Below are 19,989 nucleotides of genomic sequence, written 5' to 3' on the forward strand. Positions count from 1 at the left end.
TTAGCTGGCAATGAGCACAGCTCAATCGTGTGGAGGTGGGACAGACGAGTGGTGTCAGGATGGCCTGGGAGCAGCCACTCATGGCTATCCTTGCCTCTGGCCAGAGCTGATTCACATGGTGAGAGAGGCTCAGAAATGCAGTACAGCACAAACTCCTTGCTACTTGGCACACAGGGCAGCACACTCACCCTCTTGTTCCTTTACCTGTGCAGCCAGCCAACTCAGTCACCTTCAGGAAGAACATCCAGAAAGAATAATAAAATAAAAGTACCTCATGCCAATGCACCTAGCACTTCAAAGTACTAAGAGTAAAAAACTCACTGTCCATGCATTTCTACAGAAAGGCTACTTGCTGTCCAGACCCATATTCTTGCTCTTTTTTCTACTTCTCAAAAGAAGGAAACACATCATTCTGGAGCCATCGAGACGGAGCAGACCAATGGCCAGCTGTCCACCCAATGATGTCAACCATGGTCTCAGAGAGAATAGTATCTGCGGACTCCAGAGAGAGTAGCAGTGGGCTGAGTGGGGAGAGAATTGAGAACTTGACCAGTGACCAGCACGGTGGTGAGCTGATTTGTCTTGAAGGCAGTGAGTCTTAGCACTGCTCTGTGCGCAGGACGGGAATGACTCAGAGAGGACTGGACCAGGGGCCTGTTGGAGCCAGAGTGGCAGCTGCCCTGGACCCTTCCCCCTTCTCTCCTGGCCAGGCCCTGGACTCCAAAGTATTGTGGTGACTCCTGATTATTTTTCTTCTTTTTCTCTTGCCAGTTTTCCCTGAAAACCATCCTGTTATATGAAGCTGCCACACAGCTCATGGGTGGAGAGGAGTGTAAGGTTCTGAGAGAACCAGAGCTTCAAGCAGAAGGACCAGGAAGGTGGCTGAAATCCAGGGAGAGAGGAGCTGTGGGTGAGCTGGACCCGCACAGAGCACACCCTGGAGGCCAGCATAGGCTCTGCGCATGCTGATGCTGAGGTCACCCCCAGAGCTGCTGAGACACAAGTGACTCTGAACTTCATATGCTCCACAGCCTTACACAGGGGGCTCTCACCTCTGACACTCCGTGGTGGGAAGACAGACTGTGGAACCCGTCCAGCAGGGGCAGCACATCCATCACCAGCCTCATGTGAAGTCTGGAAGGAGAAAGGACCTGCATGTGAATAGGCACAGGGCTCAAGTGCAAGGGGCCAGGGAAGTAGAGCCCCAGCCTGCAGACCCACCACACCCTGCACGTTAGTTCCAAGTACAAGCTCTTTTTTGCAATAGTAACAACTGTAGATTTGACTTTGAAAAAAAATAACCCAAATTACATTAGAGATTTCAATTTTGGTTTGTCACATCTTCAGTACATGTTAGCTAAACCCATTGTGATAGTCATTTCACAATGTAGGTAAATCAAACCATCCTTTTGTCTTCCTTAAACTTATACAGTGGTGAATATTGATTATTTCTCAATAAAGCTGGGAAAAATAAACAGTGCCTTAATAAACGGGGAAAAAGTGGTTATAGATGCAGTGGAATGAAAACACCATTACTAAGAGAAAACAAATCAGGATACACACATAACAAATAGTATCATCTTGCCCTGGAGGCATGCTCACTGGTTGAGCCTTGATCTATGAACCAGGAGGTCATACATGGAGTCCCTGTCAGAGTACGTGGGGCTCCATCCTTAGTAGGGGGCATGTAGGATGCAGGTGATGAATGATTCGTTCTCATCATTCATATTACTACCTCTCTCTCTCCCTCTCCTTTCCTCTCTGAAGTCAATACAACATATATTAATATAAATGAATTAATAGTATCACCTCAAAAAGGTATCTAGATATATAAATGTATGAAAGACAAAAGGAAATACTTTGAAATGTTGACAGTGGTTAACCTTGGATAGTGGGAAGCAGTGATTTCCTTTACTTTATACTATTCTTTTTAAAATTCTTTTTTTTTAATTTAATTTTATTTATTTTTTATATTTTTTAAAAATATATTTTATTGATTTTTTACAGAGAGGAAAGGAGAGAGATAGAGAGGTAGAAACATTGATGAGAGAGAAACATTGACCAGCCGCCTCCTGCACATCCCCCACTGGGGATATGACCGCAACCCAGGTACATGCCCCCGACCAAAATCGAACCCGGGACCCTTCAGTCCGCAGGCCAACGCTCTATCCACTGAGCCAAACCGGTCTCGGCTATACTATTCTTTTTAAAATTCTAATGATCCTATATTATTTTGATAATGAAAAAAATCTTCTAAAAAACATTTAAGTAACTATTTTTGGTGTAAAATGCATTTTGCATCCATGTTCAGTGACCATCCACTTATCTCTGAGAAGCTTAAAAAGTGCTTTGGGTTGTGAAATATCCTTTAGAATGCATTCTTGCACTCCAACAGCTCCTGAATGAGAACACTGGGCTTTGGAGATGCTGGGTCTGCTAGGAAAAAATAATGAGCAGGGGTTGGAGGCGCGGTAGGTGATGGGGCGGGTCAGCAACCCTGAAGAGAGGCTCTTAGGCAGGATGCCTCAGGGTCCACAGCTCAGGCTGTATTTGAAGAATTCCTCATTGGAAGGCTGATATCTACAGTAAAGTTTCAGATTTGATAAACTTCAGACATAGCCACAGTAACTTTTTTTAAAACGGTTTTTGTCGTTCTTATTGCAAAATCTATATATATAAAAGGCTAATGTGCTAAGGATTCCACCACCTGACCACTCGCTATGAAGAGCACTGACCACCAGGGGCAGACATTCAATACTGGAGCTGCTGTGACCTGAACTGGCCATTTACAGAGGAAGGGCACTGCGCACCCAGAGTCCACAAGCAACACTTCGCTTTTCCCAAGTGGGACACAGGCCCTGCCACGAACCCATGGCACAAAGCCCACAGGCCAGCCCAGCACAGAAATGGTGGCTGTGGGCATCAGGTAATGATGTCACATAGTAATGCCAGGCTTCCTCTCCCTAGCGACTAGCCTCCTTGGAGTTTCTTCACCCACTTGCTTTATAGCCAGGTGCAAACATTTTACACTTTCACCAAATGTATTTGAAGTGTTTTCATGTGCCTCATCTCATTTGATCCTCACTGAAGTCCTGGAATAGGTAGAGAGGAGACTTGGTAGAATCCTGTTTTTATTTCATTAGCCACAAAATGGAGATTTAGAATGTTTTAAAAATTGACCCAACTGGAAAGAAGCAAGAAATGGTAGAACCTGAACATGACTTCAGGTTTTCTCACTGCACGGAATATACTCACACAGGGCTATAGTTAAATATTTCTCCCTTTGTTATCTCTGCATGATCCACAATAATAATCTGCTTTCATATTGGTATTTCTGCTGTTTTGCTGTCAATATCCTGAAAAAGAAATTGGGGCACTTCACTAGGCTGGAAAAAGTTTACCTAATCAGAAAGCAGGTCTAAGTAAGCGAATATATATATATATATATATATATATATATATATATATATATAATCACTGGGGCCAGTTGCATGTGTTTCCATCTGTCATTGTTGATCATGAATTTGGTATACACTTCTATTATTGAGAAAGGGCAAATAGTGATCTTACAATATTTCTTCTAATTAATTTCCTTTCAATGTGCACCAATTCATGCACTGGGACTCTAGTAATTAAATAGTACTATCAAGACTCCTAAGAGAAACATATGTATACAGAAAATATTTTTAAAGGATTCAGATCTCCTAAGTCACAGCTCTATGGTTCTAACCTCAACTGGGTCTACAGAGGCTGACAGGAAAAATAGAATGAGCACTTGCCCTGGGTTCTCATTTGATCTCTGCTATTAATAGCTTGTGGTCTTGGGGATTTCACTTACCCTTTCTGGGTCTCCTAGCTGCATCTATAGGATGAGGGTAAAATTAGACCTCTTAAATAAGGTTTCTTCAAAGGCTTCAAAAAATAATTGTAGGTTCAGATTTCTACAATGTTCCTAAATATCTCAGCAATAATAAACTTTTCCTTGTTTTAAACTTTGTGGTACAAAACTTCACAAAAATGTAAACACAGTTTTATAATACTACTCATTTCAAAAATATACAATCTCTATAAAACTTATCCTATAACATTTCGGTAGATACTATTAAACATTTCTTAGTAACTGTACTATAACCCAAATTAGTAAATTTAGCATTATCTTTTTAAAACATCAATTGCATATTCTTTGTATTGGTGTGAAAAGGCTCAGAAAATACAGATGTGTTGAGCACTATATGTCACTTTTATTAAAATTCAACAAGTAACTTCCCAGGTATGGAAAACTTCAGCTGAAGCCAATTTTTGGGGTGTAAAAATCAACTCTTGTAAACATCAAATTAAAATGTGGCTGTATTTTCTGCCTTAAAAGTTAAAAAACATAGGAGTTGTTATTTAACTCACTCAAATGGTTTGTGAAGCTGGAATACTTCCATGTAGGGTCTGCCCCAACCTGACATTAGTTTAGTGCAAGGACTGAGAGCCACATGTCACCTATTCTCTCCAGTGAGGAAGGGAGCTGTGTGTGAATCATTCGTGCCACTAAGCCCATTGGACAGCCAGCCGCTAGGCAGCAAGGATGCCAGCCTCAGCTCACAGGTGGGAGAAGAGCTGCCATCTCTCTCAGAACACTTCCAAACTCAGCCTGAGAAGGACAGGCCCTACCAGCCAAGACCCAGTCAGGCCACTGCTGGGCTCTAAGTAAAGACTGACGATTGTCTCTACCTCTTATTTCTTCTGAGACCAAACCAACCAACCTCCCACCCAACCAACCAACCACCCAACCAACCAACCAACCAACCAACCACAATTTAATCATCATCCTTGCACTGAAGCCACTGCTGAATAAAAACCAAGTTGTTTGTATATGGGCTCACGTGGTGACTACCCTCCAAGACACATATTCCTAGGCCTGGAATAAGCTCTGCCCCTGCCCATTCCCTTCCCTCAGCTCGATTCTCCAACCTCCCCTGCTCACACCCCCCCCCCCCACACACACACCCTATTTGACCAGGTAGTTAACTTTCTGGGGACTACAGATCCGTCTTGTCCCCTGGCTTGAGACACAAGCCCCAGAGAAGCAGGACCCCTCACTGCCTGGCTTAATAGACAGGGGGCCCTGCTGGGGTCTGGCGGGAACTCTGTCCCCAGCTGCCTCCTGTCAGCTCAGCAGCCACCACTCCTCCAGGTCCAGGGAACACATGCAACCTGCCCCACAATGACAGGGGACCAGCCCCGCACAGGGAAGGAACCCCCACTGGGGCTACTGGTCTCTCACTGGGGCACTTGGTCCCAGGTGGCAACTTGATGGAGCCTCTCCACTCTCCTGCTTTCTCCCAGGAACCAGGGGCTGGCCAAGTTCCACCCTTCCGGAAAGTGACTCCTTGGCTGCCCCCACAGAGCAAGGCCCAGGGGAACCCCAATCCTCCAAGCGTTTTAAGTACCTGACAAGCCCAAGTTCACCCTTGGAATGAGCCCTTCCCGCCCACAACAGCCACTACCCCATGGGACACTCCAAGTCCCAGCACCTGGGACAGCCATGGGCAAACTATGGCTCGCGGGCTGGATTTGGCCCTTTGGAAATAATAAAACTAAAAAAAAAAAAAAAGACCGCACCCTATTATTTAATGATGTTTACTTTGAATTTACATTAGTTCACACAAACACTCTATCCATGCTTATCTTACAGCCTGCCAAGAACCCATTGTGGCCCTCAAGTCAAAATGTTTGCCCATGCCTGTTCTGGAGACAACTTCCTTTCCAGCTCACTTGAGTGGAGAAGGTCAGGAGACCAGGATGTCTCTCTGTTGCTTCCCGTTCTTCCGACGCTCTGGGCAGAAGAAAGCCCACTGCAAGAGATGTTTCTGTTGCTGGGGAAACAGGCGCAAGCGCCACCACTGATACCCCTCGCCCTCTGGCACGAGGCACACACAGGTAACCAAGGGCAGGCCCTTTCAGCTCACACTTGGGCGCCAACTGGGGGTCACACCTGGGGAGCCCACACCTCTGACCCCTCATCCCAGGTGTGTGTGTGTGTGTGTGTGTGTGTGTGTGTGTGTGTGTCCGTGATGGTGAGGTGAAGAAAGCGGGGGATGAGGGATGCTCAACCTGGGCTAAGGAGCAGGTTGGTAAGTGTCAGAAGCCTGGAGGGTGTTGGAGGTTGTGTCATGTTCACTGCCCAGGTCATGGCTCACAGGAAGGGAAGCTGAGTGCTGGGGTCAGAGCTCTGCTACCCACTTGTTAAATAGCAGGGGTACCCAAGGGGTCATCAACTTCACTCCCTGCCTGGAGGTCTTTGCAGATGCCCCTCTCTGCCTGATCTGGGGAGCAGAATGGGTGGTGGGCATCTTCCCCACTTGGCAATGCCTGGGGCCCCTGATGCCTCCTGGCCTGGTAGCGGGCTCTGTCTTTGCAGAACTCCAACAAGGGCAGCGTCGAGGAGCTGGCTGACAGGTTCACTTTTGCCCTCAACGGGTAAAAAGGACATGTGCGTCAGGACAGGAAAAACGTCCAGTGCCAAACTGAGGTGAGAGCTGGCCCACACCCAGGACCCTGAGGTGACTGGGGTGGGACCAGAAGTCAGACTCAAATCTGGGGCCTCAAGTTCTCACAGGCCCACTCCCAAAGTGATCTGTACCTTCAATCCTCCTGACCAGCTCCCTGGTAGGGGAGAAAAGCAGTCTTTCTTCCTGTGCTTCTTGGGATCAGAGAGAAAGCATCTGTTGCTCTCTTTACCTCATGCTCCTTTAAACTGATGAACTCCCTGCCCAAAGTATCCTGTGGACCAGCCCCAGCCCGACTGCCCTTGCAGACCTTCTCCAAGCCATACACATCATCCCACCTGATAGTGCTGTGTATTGAAAAAAAAAAGGGGGAGGGGGTAGCGGGGGCTGTTAGGGGTGTAGGAAGGGATTAAGTGCTTGAATACTTTTCTCTGCAACCTATCACCTCATAGAGGACGAGAAACCATTGCAGTGCGGCCAGCTCAGGAGCTGTGGCCTGACCCAACTCCATATCATCCCAACAAGGACAGAGTTTTCATCAGCGATTCAGGCTTTCACTGTGGCTACACCTTGACACAAATCGATTCTTGCTAGATCAGCAGGGCTGCCAGGAACATCCTCACTGTGTACTCACAGACTAGGTCTGCCATGACACAGGACCACAGATTGGGTGGAAGGTTCCTGATGCCTCCTGGCTCAGTACCCACTCTGTCTTTGCAGAGCTCCAAGGAGGACATCATAGAGGTGCTGGCTCATGGACCCGACTACACCACCTATGGGGTCAGGGTGCAGGTGCACTAGGCTGACGACACAGACCGGTGCCTGTCTGAGGTGAGAGCTGGCCTCGAGGGTCTCTACACCCTCAACTCCAACACAACCTGGCAGTGCCCAGAACCGACACTCAAATCTGGGGACTCCCCAGATACCCTCCCAGGACTCTCCCTAGTGACCCACAGCCCAAGACAAAGAAATGAGGACCCCCCACCCCCGTCCAGCTACATGGGACGGTAGAGACACGCTCCTCACATATTTGTAGCAATATCAGAGAGAGAAATGTCGTGTGAACTGTGTCCTGTCCCTCATCTTGCCATGGCCACGATACCAGCTTTCCCAGGGGGAATCATCCCCCATGTCTCCACGCTGGCCTTCTGCAGAGCCCAACGGTTCCTGGACTAGCTTCTAACTAGGTGAGCACACACTTGTGTCTCTGCCCACTGCTAGCTGTGAGGCATTAAAACGTCACCACATCTTCCCAAGTCTCAGGATGCTCCTTTGAAAAGTGGGCTGCTCGGGGGGAAACCTCATAGCACTGCTGTGGGGACAAGCCATGGCAGGTCTCACCTGCTCCCTGGCTCTGCAGACAGGGTAGCTGGATGTGCGGCGCTTGTTGTTGGCAATTCTTTCACTCTGTCCCACGGAAAGATCTCTGACACACCCATCAGCGGCCTGTGGCATCAGAGGTTGGAAAAGCACATGCAAAGCAACCTGTTAAGCAGTGTGAGATTTCACCTAGCCGGTCCTGGTCCTTGGTGTAACCACACTGAGGATTTCTGAGGAGAGCCTGGGCCCAGGCCCACTCAGATGTATGGCATTCTTCTGGTTGGAGTTTCTTTACTCAACAATGTGCACGCACATTTGGAGACACTTAGCCTGACTCAAGGAATGAAGCAGACACAATCCCTGGGCCTCAGTTCTGGGCAATGGGTCCAGCAGTCACGCTGTCCATGATTCATAGCTCGTGTCCGCCATCCATCAGGGCTGATGCCATCAGAGTGTTTTTTCCATCTGGATGCACACCTGTTTAGAATGACCGTGCTGACACACCGCAGGACCAAGTCATAAAGTGAGTGGTCTCCGGGTCCAGAAGGAGGGCCCCCAGATTCAGCATCATGGGGACTGCGGTGGGTAGGGGGTGGAGAGTGCCTTGTAGAACCCTAATCTTATACATCATCTGATTCCCAAGAAAGGCCTGGGCTCTGGAGTCTTCTATTCCAGGAGGATAGGAGTCAAAGACGACAGTGGGTGGTGTCCCAGGCCTTGTAGACCCAGAGGGGACACTGTGATGAGTTGTCCCTCACAGTCCCCTCCCCCCTACAAACCCACCACGCTCTGCCTGCCCCTCTCCATATCCATCTCCCCTGACCACGGTGGCCAGGCTCAGAACAGGCCTGTGGTGAGCAGGTTGCTCACAAGTCTGTCTCAGTCCTCAGCCCAGATGCGCAGGGAGGGTGAGGGTGGGCAGTGCACTGGACCTTCAGGAGAGCTGCCAGTGGGAAGAAGAGTCTCACACAGACTCCGTGTTGAACCTGCTGGATCCCACATCTGCTACAACCAGGACAGCCATACAGGGGCCGGGGGTGGCATGGGGCTGTCCCCTGGGTGGGCAAGGGGGGCCTGCACAGAGGCTCAGATCGAAACAAATGTGCCATGGGAGGGCAGAGTGGAAGGAAAGACCAGGACTCAGAATCTGCTATTTGGCCAGAAACAACCAGTAGACTAGCTCTTAACCATATTTAAAATCACTAGGGATAGCAAGAGCATTGCTTTGGTTGCAACAGGAGTAACTCAAAACAACTCCCTCCACTAAACACTTCCTGAATCATTTCCCTTCCTCCATGAGCCGAGAATTTAACTCACCAGTCAAACTCAGCTTAGGAGGAGGCAATGGTTCCACTGGAACAGGACGGTATGGAAACAAGGTACACAGCCCTGGTTCTACCCGAGGGGCCATAGTTCACTGACACCACCACCACGGGAACAATCTATAATTAAAATGAAAACCACCATGTCAGAAAATTCTAAGCAGAAAAGGACAAAGGAATGCCACTGGTGAGTATTTCAAAAGGAGGCACGCTGTGCAAGAGGGATCCATTCAGTGCTGTGGCCCAATCATCCAAAGCTCATCGTTCTCATGTGAGCAGTACTCTTGCTCTGAGGGGAGACACATTTCCTTTCTTTCATTTCATATTTGCTTTCAAGGAAAACCAGCTAGCTGGTCAATACACCAAGCCAACACTCCTCAGGTATGCAACAGGAGAAACCTAAATGTCTCAGTGAATTTTAAGTTTTACTAAATTTGAATTAAAAAAAAGTTTCATTTTAAATTGATATGTGGCTGCCCGACTGGCGTGGCTCAGTGCTTGATCGTGGACCCCGGAACCAAGAGATCCCCGTTTCATTCCCAGTCAGGGCCCATACTGGGGTTGCGCGCTAGGGGCTATGAGACGGATGATGCTCTCTCATCACTGATGTTTCTCTCTCCCCTTCCCCAGCCTCCTCACCGCCCCCACCTCCACCCCCCTGCTCTCTCTGTTCCCCTTCCCTTCCTCTCTCTGAGATCAATGAAAACATATATGTTTAACCAGTTCTATGTGGATAATATGGACCCTATGAGACAGGGTACTTCAAAACACTAGGCAACTGTTGTGAAACAGTCATCGCTGAATCTCGGGACACCTGTCCTCCACAGGTCCACACAGAAGAAATGTACGGGGCCCTTAGTGATCACAGTAGAAACAGGAAGCTCTCCATCCGACACGTCCCCACTGCCCTTCCCCTCACCACCTCCTCCTGGGCTGAGGCACCTCCTTCGGGAGCACTTTGACACTAAACTGCCCCATGTCCCTTGCAATTTGGCCCGTTCTGCCCAAGGGTTCACGCCAGAGTCTCATAGTTGATTTCTGAGACACTAAGTTCCTCCCTGATATAAAGCACAACAGCGAGGAGAGGATTTTTTTCCTCTCGTTGATGCTGGGAGCTTACCCTGACATCACTGAGCAGCTGAATTCAATATTGGATCCACCTACCTGTGGACTTGTTCTTTTGTGAGAAAGACAAGTCCCTACTGTTAGCTTCATCACTATTCTGCTGCTTATAATTCTCAGCTTCCACACTGAATGAGATCCTTAAAACTCCGGGTGGACAAGGTTGTAGCATTTCATGGTATTGCAAAACAACAACAACAACAAACACGAAAACAAAAACAAAAAACAATGGGAGCAGAGAGCAGGACAGGGGAAAGATGGGAGATGCCGGAAAGTACACCAGCCTTCCACCGACTCCAGAGGGAGACGTCGGGATACAGGGCATGGCACAGCTCTAAGCTGGGCTGGCAGAGTGTGATGCCAATGAGGATCGCAAAGTGTGACCTCAGAAAAGGGGTGAGGGAGAGACAAGACTGCAATAGGAGCTAAGGTCGGATCATGGTCGGCCTGGACGGACACGCTAAGGATTTGGGACTCATTTCTAAAGGCCATAGGAGACCACTGGCAGTTTTCAGAAGAGACATGATCATATTGACATTTTCAAAAGATCCTTCGGGCTGCCCGTAGAGAATGCTCAGGGACCTGGCGATACTAGAGGTTGACAGGTCACAGAGCACACATGGGATCAGGAGGCCCCGAAGTCAATGGGGCTTAGTACTCTTGCTGCTAACCTTGATGGCTTCACACTAGAATCGTTGTATCAGGAATGTCAAGGTGGAAATTTATCCCACTCATGGCACTTGACAGCTTATGTCTAGAAGTTACAATAAAGTAGCACGATATGCCGTATCTTTTCTCAGATCAAAACACTCTCAGAACAAAGTGGAGAACATACCAAAACCAAGACTTGCTAAAGTGGTAAGGAAAAGGGTGTGGACTCAGCTTCCAGACAGAACAACAGGTCAGTGGCACAGACAGAGACGCACACACACACAGAATGCGAGAGAGAGGCTGAGAGGAAGGAAGGGACCTCAAGAACGAGAGTACAAGACAAGTGACAGGACCTGACACCCCATCAGCTGGCCTGTACTTGATGTTGTTTAGAAGCGAGTTTATAACATAGAGTCCAAACATAATCGAAATACAAGCAAATGTCACCATACTGTTCACAAAACCTTTAATGACACAGTTGCTTACCTTGATCGAGTGTGCATACTTCTTCAGTTGTTCTGAAAAGCATTGTGTAATCCTTGCAGTAATGATCTAAGTAAAACTCCATTTTTAAGTCCCTGCAACAACAAGAACATATAAAATACAAATAACTAGGAAGGTATTCCAATATTTACCCCCAACAGTTAGCAATCATCAATAGAACTTTCCCATTTAAAAACACTTATGAGAAAAAAGATAATCAAATCCAGAGCCCCTTTATTCTATTTCTGGACTTTCCTGTGCCCAGTATTGTAAGTGCAACCTCAACTACTTTTGCTAGACAGATGTTGTGCAGGTGAAACTACTGTAAAAACACTGTGATCTCGGTTCTCTTCCATTACCTATTGGCTGTTGATCTTGAACAAACCATCTCTAGAGCCTCAATATTTTCTTCCAGAAAATGGGGAAATACCAGTTAATTCACTGTGAAGTTTTAAAACTAAATAAAATATGTGAAAAATACCAGAGCCCATGATTAGGGTTGGAAATCATTTCATTATAAAACAGTTTTCACGATAGTAATGATTTGTCCTAAGAGAAATAAAAAAAAAAATTAAAAGTGCCATGTCTCAGAATACAACTTCTTTATCTCAAGGAAGATCACAAAAATTAGAAAACGTTCTGTAATATTAACTCAGATGTTGGTATTTTTATTCCATTCAATTTTATTTATTATCAACGGTCACACCCAAGTGTGTGACCTTTAGAATTCAGTGTTAGACAGAGTGCTGGCCAGGCTGTGAGAGTGCAGTGTCAGCACCATTTAAACGTAGATCCACCAGGAACCTGACAGACACCGAAGGCAACAGCACAGGTGCAGCAGAGAGCCCACAGCGAACCAAGCGTCATGGTCTTGGAAACACACTCTGACAGGTTTTCTCATCACTAATGGGGGTCATGATTCCCTGGCCTTGTTGACAATTTATTTAGCTAAACTGCAATTCTCTGAACTGTAAGCACTACTAGAATGTAGGTATTGTTACAGCATAGCAGGTATTGTTATAGACCTTCCACCACAGTGCAGGCAGTCAGCCTGTCAACATGAAATGCTCTTCAGGTCACTCCCAGTGTTTACCATGTTTCCTGACTTCCTACTGATCTTAGGACAAAGATGACTCACAAGCCCTTACATAGCCAGTATCTTCAAACAATTCTGTGTTTTGCAGAAAATGCTCTGGGTTCTTAAGGCCAATGTCTGAGTCACCTGAGCACTCCTGGAAGTTTTCACTCTACACACAGTATTTACCTTGCCAACTGAACAAGGGGCGTCAACAAGTGAATGAATTCCTTCTCCCATCAGAGTATTCCATTTATGCTCCTCAGAGACCCAGTGAAGTAGGAAAAAGATTGCAGGTATGTGAGAGAAGTGTAGAAGAATCCAGACTAAGATTCTGTGACAAGTCTTCATCCTTCATCTGAGAAACTTTCCAAAGGATTCAGACATAAAGATCTGTTCAAAAGGTGAGACTCAACCTTCTGGTGGTGGTCTGAATTCAGAAAATAATCCCAATCCCGAGAAGAAGAAACAGATATTGATTTTTTAAATCATGCCTCCTTGTAATTAGGGGGGTGGGAGTGATCAAGGAGGGGTCAATGGGGGGAGAAGGAGACATATGTAATACTTTAAACCAGTGTTAAACTCAACCTTCCTAATGCCGCGACCCTTTAATATAGTTCCTCATGTTATGTTGACCCCCACTTTCACTGTTACAAATTAAATATAATTAAAGCATAGTGATTAATCCCCAAAACAATATGTAATTATATATGTGTTTTCCCATGGTATTAGGCGACCCCTGTGAAAGGGTCATTCGACCCCTAAAGGGCTCACGGCCCACAGGTTGAGAACCGCTGCTTTAAACAATAAAAAAAATTCAATTAAAGCAATTCAAGTTCCATTTTCATATTAAGTTGATCTAAGAATATGAAAAAAAATCACAATGCTGGCCCAGCAGGTGTGGCTCAGTGGTTGAGCATCAATCCATGAACCAAGAGGTCATGGTTCAATTCCTGACCAGGGTACATGCCCAGGTTTCTGGTTTTATTCCCAGGAGGGAGTGTGCAGGAGGCAGCCAACTGATGATTCTCTCTCATCAAGGATATTTCTATCTCTCTCCCTCTCCCTTCCTGTCCCTGAAATCAATTAAAACATTTTAAAAATTAAGTAATCACAATGCTGGAAAATGAAAGGAATATCAAAACACCTAAATGACTTTAGTGATCTTCTAAATCCTCTGTTGTCATTTCCAGTCTCCAAAGCACTTTCTCCACGAGATTTGAGGCTCTTTGTTGTCATTTCCACAGTCTCCACAGCACCTTCTACGGAAAGAGATGTGGACTCTTCCTTTAATGAATAATATAAAAATGCTTAGACAAAACCACAATTATTCATTTTGTTTTGAACAACAAAAAAAGAGGTATACATTTGGAATCAAAAAGTTCAATAAAATTCCAAAAAGAAATTATTGTAGGCTTTTTCAGACTTACCCTGTGATATGATAAATGCCTAAAATTAAAACAAAATGCTTATCTAAGAATTGCATCTAAATAAAGCCTATTAACAAATCATATCTAAATAAGAATTGTGGTGAGCTAGAAGGGGACAATAAAAAAGGGGGGACATCTATAATACTTTCAAAAGGAAAGATTTTAAAAATAAATAAATAAATAATTATGACATATAGCTATATACTATCTTCTCACCAGCTCAACACATGCACCATGGGAACTAAAAAAGGTAAAATAAAATTAAACAAATTAATGATAAATATTATAAGATAAAATATGTGTGTAAATAAGTTTTAAGAAAAGAGTAGACAAAAATTTAAAAATCTACTAGCTAGAAGCCTTGCCACAAGAGTGACCTCAAACCGTGGCTCAACCTGTATTGACCTTATGTCCTTTATAAAACTAAAGATTACCAGAAGAGCTATTCATAACCTACAGGTTTCTTAATGATCTTATCATTCTTAGACAGTCAGAAAAATATCTTTAGAAAAACTAAACTTTCCCTTTCATCTTGCAAAACATAAACTAGGAAATGCCATTCAACTTTCACTAGCATGCCTAACAATCACTTACTTGAAATTATTTCATGGTATTTTATGGGTTTTTTAATTGTGGTTAAATATACATAATGTAAAATTTACCATTTTAACCATTTCGTGGTGTACAAATTCAGTACCATTAAATACATTCATTCATAAAGTTGTGTAACCTCAATGCTATCCATTTCCAGAACTTTTCCATTATCCCAAACAGAAACTGCCAATTCAACAACTCCCCCTTTCTCCCTCCCTCAGCTTCTATTATATTTTCTGTCCTTATGAATTTACCTATTCGAAGCAAAGTACCCCATGAAGGTGGAATTATATAGTATTTATGTTATGTTGGGTATAACATCCTCAAGGTTCATCCATGTTGTAGCACATCTCAGAATTTCCTTCATTTTAAAGGCTAAATATTTCATTGTAGGCATATACCACATATTGTATATCCAGTCATCTCTCCATACACACTGGGGTTGTTTCCAATTTCAACTATTGTGAATAATGCTGCTATGAACACTGGTGTTCGACTGAGTCCCCACTTTCAAATCTTTTCCCTTTATTTCAACATTTTTTTTATTAAGGAATTACATATGTCCTTATCCCCCCATTGTCCCCCACCCCACTCCCATTCATGACCTCACTCCCCTGGGTCTGTGTCCATTGGTTATGCTTATATGCTTGTATACAAGTCCTTTGGTTGACCTCGATCCCTTACTCCCACCCTCCCCTACCTTCCCTCTGAGGTTTGAGCATCTGATCGATGCTTCTGTCTTTTGTGTATATATAATCAAAAGGGGAATTGTTGGATCATATGGTGATTCTAGGATTAACTCCCCCCCCCTAATTTATCTTGAAATTTATTGTTGAAATTATTATAGATTTCCCTTTCTATCCCCCATTCATCCCCTCCACCCTGCCTAGGTTTAATATTTTGAGAAACAGCAAATGGTTTCCCACAGTGGCATTTTTTACTTTTCCACCAGTAATCACAGGGTTCCAGTTTCAACATCCTCACTTATTTTTTTCATTGTTTAATAAATCAGTCAGCTCAGTAGGTATGACATGGTATCTCACTGTGGTTTTGATTTGCATTTGCCTAATGATTAAACATGCTGAGCACTGTTTCATGTGCTCATTGGCCATTTACATATCTTTAGAGAAATGTCCGTTCAAGCCCTCTGTCCAGTTTTAAATTGAATTATCTAATCTGTGGTTGTTGAATTTAGGAAAAACCGGCATTAGAGCTGCACTCCCACCTGAAATGTCCCAAATCTACGCTGTACCTATTATTGACTCAGCTTCCTTTTATGAAATCCCATCCTCCCAGTCTCTAAAAGCAGACAGTATTTTATTTTATTTTTATTTTTTAAATCTATATTGTTGAAAGTATTACATAGGTCCTCCTTTCCCCACATTAATCTCTTCCAGGCCACTCCCATCCCCACCCCACCCCAATAGTATTTTCATACTCTCCCTTACTCCTGATGTCTCAGGACTTGCACATTCCCTCAGCTCTGTCTCTCATCTCTGTCTTCTCTCTTCAGAGCCAATCATTTTCCCCTGAACTATCATAGAACAGTATCCTTGACAACAGTCTCTCTACTCTCCAGCCAATCCTACACAACCTACACATTGCCACCAAAGTCCTATCTTCTCAAAATACAGAACTGAGGATGTACTTTCCATTTTAACATCCTTGACAGGCTCCTTCTGTGTACAGTTTAAATTTCAAGTTCCCAGGTACAAACAAGGCCCTTCAGTTTGGATCCACTCAGCACCTGCAAGCATCTCTCCACACCCAAACCTTGTGTACATCCATTCTGAACTTAGAAAACATCATGTTTTTCCATAAATCGTTTGGCTGATTCGCTCTGCCTAGAATGCCCTTCTTTTACCAACTTCCAGTTCAATCAGCAACTTCTTTGAGAAATCCTTCCTTCAGAGCCAGTCCCCTGACTCTCACCACACTGTGGACACACAGGTATTATATGGCATTTTAATTTATCTGCATACAGCATTTTAGTTATCTGTTTATTTGTTCAACTATTTCTGAGTCACATACACCTGGTATTGATTCCTAACCAAAATATAAAATATCTTCCTGCATATAGTAAGAAGACTAAAGAACAATATGTTTTCCAGACCAAAAGGACTGAAATTAAAAATCTTATCGTTCTATTTACAAGCAGTCTTAAGATAACGGAGACAAAAGAGACAATTCATCTAACTGCACATCCATGGAATCTAGTAAACATGCAATCATCCTTTGGAGAATTTAAGATGGAAACATAGAAGCAAAGAATGAGTTTGAGCCCGGCCAGCATGGCTCTGTGGTTAAGCATCGACCAATGAACCAGGAGGTCACAGTTTGATTCCAGGTCAGGGCATATGTTTGAGTTGCAGCCTCGATCCCCAGGAGGCAGCCAATCAATGATTCTCTCTCATCATTGATGTTTCTATCTCTCTCTCCCTCTCCCTTCCTCTCTGGAAAATAAAAATACATATTAAAAACAAACAAACCCTTGTTGGATATCATCATGCCACTTTCACAACTACACTAACCATATGGTTACGGGGGGGGGGGGGGAAATATCATCAAAATGGTCACTGGGGCCCTAGCTGGTTTGGCTCAGTGGATAGAGCATTAGCCTGTAGACTGAAGGGTCCCAGGTTCGATTCCAGTCAAGGGCACATGCCCAGGTTGCAGGCTCAATCCCCAGTAGGGGTCATGCAGGAGGCAGCCGATCAATGATTCTCTCTCATCATTGATGTTTCTATCTTTCTATCCCTCTCCCTTCCTCTCTGAAATCAATAAAAATATATTTTTAAAAAAATGGTCACTGGCTTCAACACTCCTTGACAGAAATGCTTTTACACATGCCCTCAAGTTTAGGAATAATTCAGTTTATCATTCCCAGTATATTGTTAGAAGGGTACAATGTTCATCAGGAAACAGTTAATGGGGGAAAACACAAAAAAGCAATGTCCAGGTACCAAGATTGCAGTGCTTACCACTAAGGAATTTAACATTAGTCAAAAAGTCTTGAAATCTCTTGTCAATAGCCCAATAATTAATTCAACTGCTATAGATATATTCTCCCCCGCCCGAAAACTTTTTATTCTAAAAATACTCAGTAAGAAAAGTTGAAATAATACAGTGAACACCTGTTTCATCTAAATCTAACAGTTGTTAAGGCCTAGCCGGTTTGGCTCAGTGGATAGAGCATCGGCCTGCGGACTGGTCCTGGGTTTGATTCCAGTCAAGGGCACATACCCAGGTTGCGGGCTCAATCCCCAGTAGTGGGCATGCAGGAGGCAGCCAATCAATGATTCTCTTCTTACCATTGATGTTACTGATGTTTCTCTCTCTCTCTCTCCCTCTACCTTCCTCCCTAAAATCAATAAAAAATGTTTTAAAAATAAACAAATAAATCTAACAGTGGTTACCATTATGCCATATCTGCTTATGTGCATGTGAGGGATTTGACTGGGGGATGATGACTACCTGAAAATCCCCCACATCATGACTTCATCATGCATTTCCCCAAAATAAATATTCTCTCCTATACACCACAAAACCATCATCTTGCCTAAGAAAAAATTTTTCTAACATCACCTAATATTCAGTCCATTTGCAACTTTTTCAAATTTTCCCCAAAATGTTTTTTTAAGACAATTTTCTAGAACCAGGACTCAATCAAAGTTCATTCAAAATGGTGCAAAAAATATTGCATTTGGTGATGTCCTTTAGTCTCTTTTAACCTACAATAGGCCCCACCTTTTTCCCCCTCCATGACTCTTTTTTTTTTTGCTTTCTACTACTTTTCTTTTTTTATTAATTAAATCTTTATTATTCAGATTATTACTTTTGTTCCTCTTTTTTCCCCCCATAACTCCCCTCCACCCAGTTCCCACCCCACCCTCCTCCCTCACTCCCCATCCACTGTCCTCATCCATAGGTGTGCGATTTTTGTCCAGTCTCTTCCCACATCCCCCTCACCCCTTTGCCCCCCAAGAATAGCCAGTCCACTCCCTTTCTATGCCCCTGATTCTATTATAATCACCAGTTCATTCTGTTCATCAGATTATTCACTTGATTTTCAGATTCACTTGTTGATAGATGTGTATTTGGTGTTCAAAATTTGTATCTTTACCTTTTTCTTCTTCTTCCTCTTCTTAAAGGATACCTTTCAGCATTTCATATAATACTGGTTTGGTGGTGATGAATTCCTTAAGTCTTTTCCTTATCTGTGAAGCTCTTTATCTGACCTTCAATTCTGAATGATAGCTTTGCTGGATAAAGTAATCTTGGTTGTAGGTTCTTGGCATTCATCACTTTGAATATTTCTTGCCACTCCCTTCTGGCCTGCAAAGTTTCTGTTGAGAAATCAGCTGACAGTCGTATGGGCACTCCCTTGTAGGTAACTGTCTTTCTCTTGCCGCTTTTAAGATTCTCTCTTTGTCTTTTGCTCTTGGCATTTTAATTATGATGTGTCTTGGTGTGGTCCTCTTTGGATTTCCTTTTGCTTGGGGTTCTCTGAGCTTCCTGGACTTGTAAGTCTATTTCTTTCACCAGGTAGAGGAAGTTTTCTGTCATTATTTCTTCAAATAGGTTTTCAATATCTTGCTCTCTCTCTTCTTCTGGCACCCCTATAATTCGGATGTTGGTACGCTTGAAGCTGTCCCAGAGGCTCCTTACACTATCTTCGTATTTTTGGATTCTTTTTTCATTTTGCTTTTCTGGTTGGATGTTTTTTGCTTCTTCGTATTTCAAATCGTGGACTTGATTCTTACAATCCTCTAGTCTGCTGTTGGGAGTCTGTATAATATTCTTTATTTCAGTCAGTGTATGCTTAATTTCTAGTTGGTCCTTTATCACAACCTCGAGGGTCTCATTAGATTTCTTATAGATCTCATTAAGTTTATCGGCAGTTTCTAGAAAATTCTTGAAAAACCTTAAAAGTGTGGTTTTGAACTCTATATCCAGTAGTTTGCTTTCCTCCATTTCTGTCATTGTGTCCTTCTTCTTTGTCTCCGCATTTTTATGCTTCCCTGTGTTGATAAAGTGGTTTTCTGTGCTGAGTGTCCACTAGGGCCCAGTGGTTCAGCCCCCCCAATTACCTGAGGAGGACACTCCTGGTGCACCCCCTTGTGGTCTTTGTGCACCGTCTTGTTGTAGTTAAGCCTTGACTGTTGTAGTTATCACTGGGAGGAATTGACCTCCAGGCCAATTGGCTGTGAGAATCAGCTGTGTCTGCAGTGGGAGAACTTCTGTGCTGGACACACTCCTCTGGGGCAAGACTTGCTTCAATGGGGCTTTGGCGCTCACTGAGTCTGCCCCCTGAGTGTGTCCTTTATGGTTCCATGGAGCTGCAAACTGGATGGTTCCACTCTGACCTCTGGGTTTCCTGGCTCCTGGATCTCTAGGGAGGTGCTAATCTAGCCTTTGCCTGAGGCTATCCAGCAAAAGCTTCCCTGCAGGGCTTAGGTGGGGCGGGTCCCACGGGATCAACAGGGTGGGGCTAG

This window comes from Myotis nattereri (assembly GCF_964212035.1).
Source record: "Myotis nattereri genome assembly, chromosome: 10".
In the NCBI taxonomy this organism is placed as follows: Eukaryota; Metazoa; Chordata; class Mammalia; order Chiroptera; family Vespertilionidae; genus Myotis; species Myotis nattereri.